Genomic DNA, 7,026 nt, shown 5'->3' with positions numbered 1-7,026 from the left:
TACCCCATCACACCATGAATAGGAATCCATTTTTAAGTACAGGATCCGAGAGTGTGAAGGTCATAGTCAGGATGTTTATAAAAGAGGACATCAGGGCTGGAGAGATGGCTTAGCGGTTAAGCGCTTGCCTGTGAAGCCTAAGGACCCCGGTTCGAGGCTCAGTTCCCCAGGTCCCACGTTAGCTAGATGCATAAGGGGGCGCACGCATCTGGAGTTCGTTTGCAGTGGCTGGAAGCCCTGGCGCGCCCATTCTCTCTCTCTCCCTCTATCTGTCTTTCTCTCTGTCTGTCGCTCTCAAATAAATTAATAAAAAAAATTTAAAAAAAAATAAAAAATAAAAAAAGAGGACATCATGCCAGGTGTGGTGCCGCACACCTGTAATCACAGCAATGGGGAAGCAGAAGTAGGAGGATCACAATGAGTTCGAGGCCACCATGAAACTACATAGTGTATTTCAGGTCAGCCTGAGCTACAGTGAGACCCTAGCTCAAACAAACAAACAAAAAATAATAATTAAATTTAATTTAAATTAAATGGGACATCATAAACAGAGAGCAAGATTGAGGGAAAGAGAGATGTCCAGTAAGAGAGAGAGTTATAGAGAGAAAGTGGAAAGGGAGGAAGGGGTGGATAGATAGGTATCCAGGAGAGGGAAGCGATAGGATTGAGTCCAAGATGAGCACTTGGATGATCAAGATGAGCAAGAATATTGCAAGTTCGAGGCCAGCCTGGGCTAGAGTGGATGACCCTTTCTCAAAAAGCAGAAACAACAGCCAAAATTATACACATTAAATGAAAGGGCAGTGGAGTAGAAGCTTAGAGATGTCATCTTCCCTTCCTTGCCTCATTTCCTCTCAGGATGGCCAATGTCACAGCGATCTAATGACTGTGGTCAGGACCAGATCTTTCCCATTGCTAATGGCACATGGAAGGCCATTCTCCTGAAAATGCAAACTAATCTACAAGTTAGATGCAACATCCCAGGAGACCCAAACCATTCCCCAATGCTTCATTATTTTTAAAGATATACATTTTATTCATTTATCGATTTGATATGAAGAGGTAAATAGGGAGAGGGAGAGAGGGGGAGAGAGAGAAAAAAAAAAGGAGCATCAGGGCCTCCAGCCACTGTAAATGATCTCCAGATACATGTGCTGCCATGTGTATCTTACTTATGTAGAATCTAGGGAATCAAACCTGGGTGCTTGGACTTCTTAGGCAAGCACCTTAGCTCTTAGCTGTTAAGCCATCTCTCCAGCCCCCCCCCTCAATCTCTCTCTCCATATATATATATATATGTATATATATATATATGTGTATATATATATACATATATATATACACACACACACACACACACACATATATACATACACACTCACACATACATACATACATACATATATATATATGTACATATATAGAGAGATGTATATAAATTTATTTGACACAGAGAGAGAATGAATGTGACAGGGCCTCCAGCCACTGCAAACGAACTCCAGATGCATGCATTGCACCTGGCTTTATGTGAGTCCTGGGGAATGGAACCTGGGTCCTTTGGTTTTGCAGGCAAGCACCTTAAGTACTAAGCAATTTCTCCAGACCCCCATAGCTTAATCCTTGCATCCTTGAATTACGTATGTCAAGAGAAGGGTGGAAGAGGGAAGTAGAACAACAAGGAAAGGAAGGGATGAATGAAAAAAGAAAGAGATCAAGAGGAAAGAAAGGGACAGAGGAACAAATGGAAAGAAGGAGTGACTGAGGGAAGAAGCAAGACGAAACAAAGGAGAAGGGATTGAAAGATAGTTAGTGGCTGAGCGTGGTGATGCACACCTTTAGTCCCAGCACTCAGGAGACCAAGGTAGGAGTACTGCCGTGAGTCCAAGTCCAGCCTGAGACTACATAGTAAATTTCAGATGATCCTGGGCTAGAGCTAGATTCTACCTCAAAAAACAAACCAAAACAGTTATATTGAGAGTTGAAGAAATGACTCAGGGGTTAAGATGCTTGCCTGCAAAGCCTAAGGACCTGGGCTTGATACCCTAGTAATCACATTAGCCAAATACACAAAGTGGCAAATGTGTCTGGAGTTCATTTCTCTTTCTCTCTCTCAAATAAGTAAATAAATAAAATATTTTTTGTTTATTTTTTTTTTGAGGTAGGATCTCACTCTAGCTGAGGCTGACCTGGAATTCACTATGTATTCTCAGGGTAGCCTCAAACTCTCAGTGATCCTTCTACCTCTGCCTCCCAAGTGCTGGGATTAAAAGCATGTGCCACCATGCCTGGCTTAAATATTTTTGAAAAATAGGAAGTCTCAGGATGGCCTTGAAATCATACTTAAAGGAGAAACAGCACAGAAAATATTCAATCAAGATATATGTTTAGATCTTTAAAAACAGACTTGGTCGGGGGGGGAGGTACAGAGACAGCTCAGCCATTAGGGCACTTGCCTGCAAAGCCAGAGGATCTGCTTGGATTCCCTACAACTCATGTAAGCCAGATGCACAAGGTGGCCCATGTGTCCAGAGTTCATTTTCAGTGGCTGGTGGCCCTGCCATGCCCATTCTTTCTATCTGTCTTTCTTCTCCCTGTCTCTCTCTGCTTGAAAATAAAGAAATAAAAATATTTTTAGGGCTAGAGATTGCTTAGTGGTTAACATGCTTGCAATGAAACCTAAGGACCCAGGTTCTAGTCTCCAGAACCAATAGAAAGATGGTTTAGTGATCAAGGTGCTTGCCTGCAAAGCCAAAGGATACAGGTCAGCCAGCAACTACATAGTAATGAATTCCAAGTCAGTCTGGGCTACAGCAAGACCTATGTCAAAAAATAAAATAAAATAAACAAATTAATTAAACTTTGTCTAATACATGTATAAAGAGGAAAAATTATAGTTCATATAAGGGCATGGTACCAGGTCCAATTTTATTAGTCTATTTCTAGAGGTTTACATTTAACATTTTTGGATCATAATTATATATATATATATATATATATATATATATATATATATACATACATACATACATACATACATACACACATGTGTATATATGCAAGTACATACTTTCCTATGCATATGTGTGTGAAGATAGATAGATAGATAGATGGATGGATGGATGGATGGATGGATGGACGGACGGACGGACGGACAGACAGACAGAGAGAACGAGACAATTTTCAAGTTTGAAGTTTGGAAACCCCAGAAGCCACATAAAGCTGGATGGGACTGCATCTGTCATCCCAAAGTACCTACACCAATGGATGACAGAGTTAGGAGAAACTCAAAGCTTGCAGGGGCAGTTAGCTGGTGGGTACCACAAAAATCATGTCTCTCGCTCTCTCTCTCTCTCAAACATGGTGATCGATGAGGCCCGACATCCCAAGACTGTCCCCTGAGTGCTATGTACACACTGTGACATGTGCATTCCCCCAACACCACACACACACACACACACACACACACACACACACACACGCGCGCACCATACTCTTCAACTTATTTTACTCTTTCTTTTGAGGCAGTCTCCCTCTAGCCCAGGCTGGGATGGCTTAGCGGTTAAGACACTTGCCTGCAAAGTCTAAGGATCCAAGTTCAATTCCCCAATACCCACATGAAGTCATATGCACACAATGGTGTATGTACCTGGAGTTAATTTGCAGTGGCTGTAGGCCATGGCATGCCCATTCTCTCTCTCTCTCTCTCTCATAAATAAATAAAAAGTTCAAAAAGAATTGAACCATGAGAAAATCAGACATTCATTTACACTTGTTCTCTTCCACCATGAACTTTGAAATTAAGACTGTGGGATGGGGTCTGGTTGTATGTACACATCTTAATGTCATGCACTGAGTGTTTGTGTGTGTATGCACTCATGTGTGCATGTATGGGCACATACATGTGTCATGACCCTGCTCATCTCTTCACATATCATGGACCAGATGTCAAGGTTAGGTGTTTGTCTCGGGGCCTATTTGACCTATTCTTTGAAAAGGGGCTCTCACTGAACCTGGAGGTCATGAATTAAGCTATATGGTCTGGCCAGTGAGCACCAGGGATCCTCCTGTCTTCACCTCCCTCTCACTGGGATGACAAGGGTACACCACCCTGCCTGGCTTTTTACATGGGTACTGGGGCTTTGAACTCACATTCTCATGCTGGCATAGCAAGTGTTTTCCTCATTGAGCCATCTCTCCAGCTCCAATATGCCACTCACTTTTTTTGTTTGTTTTTCTGAAGTAGGGTCTCACTCTAGCCCAGGCTGACCTAGAATTCACTCTGCAGTCTTAGGCTGACCTCGAGCTCACAGCCATGATCCTCCTACCTCTGCTTCCCCAATGTTGGGTATGGTGGTTTCAGTCAGGTGACCCTCATAAACTTAGGTGTTCTGAATGTGAGGTTCCCAGTTGATGGAGATTTGGGAATTAAGCCTCTTTCACTGCCATCATGGAACTTTCTCTCAAGCCTGTAAGCCAGTAAACCACTTTTTCCCACAGGATGCTTTTGGTTGGGTGATTTCTACCAGCAATGCAAACCTGACTGCAAGGGATTCAAGGCATGAGCAACACCATGTCCCACTGGCCAGTTACTTTTAATACCATATGTTGGATAAGTTTTTGGCTCTTCCATAGCCTGACCTCCACTTGGGGTCCCCTTTTCTTGGCCAACCTTCCCAGGTGAGAGAGATATTTCCATATACCTCTCCCAGTTAACTGGGGTGGAACAAGAGATCATCACAGCAATGCACACAAGATACTATTGCAAACACCAGGTATCCTGTCACTTGAACATCACCTCCAAGACTGTGAACCTGCAGATGCCACAAAGATCCCTGCAAGTATATGTGATTTCTCTTACAAATTTATAATCATGTGAGAAGACTTGACCACCCTGAGGAAATATTTCAGATCCAGAGACATCTTAGTGCATGTTCTGATAAAATAAACCCTCACATATAAAGAAAATGAACAGGGGCAGAAAGATGGCTCAGAAGCTAAGGTGCTTGTCTATACAGCCAAAGGCTCCATGTTCAAGGTCCCAGGACCCACAGAAAGCCAAGTACACAAGGTGGACCCAAGTGAAGCCAGGTGCACAAGGTGGTGCATGCTTTGGGATATTGTTTGCAGCAGCTAGAGGCATTGGGGTGCTCTCTCTCTCTCACTCTCCCCTCTCTGCTTGCATATAAATAAAAAATCTTTTTAAAAATTATCTGGAGGACTAGAGTGATGGCTTAGTGGTTAAGGTGCTTGCCTATGAAGCCTAAGGAGCCACATTCAACTCTTCAGATCCCATGTAAGGCAGACACACAAAGGTGAGGCAAATGCAAGGTCACATATGCCTACTAAATGGTGCAAGAGTCTACTGTTTGATTTCACTGGCTGAGGCCCTGGCATGACAATTCTCTCTATGTCTCTCACTTTTTAAAGTAAAAAACAAAACAACATAAGAAGACACAGTTAATCTCAAATACATTTGGAATTCAGCAAATTGATACATGAAGAGAGCTTCCAGATGTAATTTATTTATTTATTTATTTTTTTGAGGTAGGGTCTTATTTTAGGCCAGGCTGACCTGGAATTCACTATGTACTCTCAGGATTGCCACAAACTCATGGTCCATGATCCTCTTACCTCTGTCTCTTGAGTGCTGTGATTAAAGGTGAGCTGTGCTACCATCTCCAGCTCAGGTGTAAAATGCAATTAACTCACTACAACATGTGACTGGTATTTACATTCCAAATATTTATGCAGGCCATTGGTAACCCTCCAGCATCTGAACCTGTACCCAACTTGTCCCCTTTGTCCCCATGCAAAGGCAAAATATAACAAGAATTTAAATGTTGCAAATGTTGCTGTACTTTTCCTAATGGAAGGAAAAAATCCCATGATGGGCCAGATTTGTTTCTCCCCCAAGGTTTCTCTGGTTGAACCAGTAATCAACATTGGGTATCTCAATCCAAAGACAGTTTCAAGAGGGGGAAACTTTAAAAGAAAAGATTTTTATTTATTTATATATTGAAGAGAGGAAGTGAGATAGAGAATGAGTGTACCAGGGTCTCTAACCATTGCAAGCGAACTCCAGGTGCATATCTGGCTTGTCTGGGTCTTGGGAATTTTAACCTGGGTCTTAAGGCTTCACAGATGAGTGTCTTAACTGTTTCAGCCTTGCTGGGGGGAGGGAACTTTTACAATGTGATCAGTAGGAGATAACATGCCATCAAGAAGGAATCCTGGTAGATTTATAAGCATGAAGAGGGATGATAACACACAAGTGCTTTATTGTCTCACACCATGTGACTCATGGAAGTCAGGTGATTCTGAGGAACCTAACCACAGGAAAGTCACGAGCAGGTAGACTTCCAGCAACATGGTTACAATGCCCATGTAAAGTACCCATGTAAAGCCCGATGCAAATGAAAACCAACCTCCCCTTCTAAAGCAAATTCAAATCATATATTAGAAGAAAACATAATTCAGGTAATTATTATGTTTAATGCTTTTGAATAAATGGTTTGGAGAACTTTTGGTTTCTGTTTAAAGTATTTATCATCAGTATAATTTGCATTGAACTTGATTTTTATTTAAAAAAAAGGACAGGACTAACATTTACATTTAAGAAAGGCCTGTCATTTACATTTTCTTTCAACTTTTAATCTGAATGAGGTCCCTTTAATTCCCAATCTTGCCTTTTGCTTTTCTGTCTTTTTTTAACAAATATATTTTTCCTGCCAGGTGTGGTGGCACACACCTTTAATCCCAGCACTCGGCAAGCAGAGATAGGAGGATCACCATGAGTTCAGGGCCAACCTGAGACTACATATTGAATTCCAGGTCAGCTTGAGCTAGAGTGAGACCCTACCTCAAAAAAGCAATATATATTTTTCCTTATTTACTTATTTGAGAGAGAGGGAGATAGGATGGGCATGCCAGAACATCCAGCCACTGCAAACAAACTCCAGACACTGGTGCCATCTTGTGCATTTGGTTTATGTGGGTACTACATAATTGAACTTTGGTCCTTGTGGT

This window comes from Jaculus jaculus, unplaced genomic scaffold (genome assembly GCF_020740685.1).
Source record: "Jaculus jaculus isolate mJacJac1 unplaced genomic scaffold, mJacJac1.mat.Y.cur mat_scaffold_45_1_1178333_arrow_ctg1, whole genome shotgun sequence".
NCBI lineage: Eukaryota > Metazoa > Chordata > Mammalia > Rodentia > Dipodidae > Jaculus > Jaculus jaculus.
The sequence above is the reverse complement of the archived record's forward strand: the minus strand, read 5'-3'. Positions refer to the sequence as shown.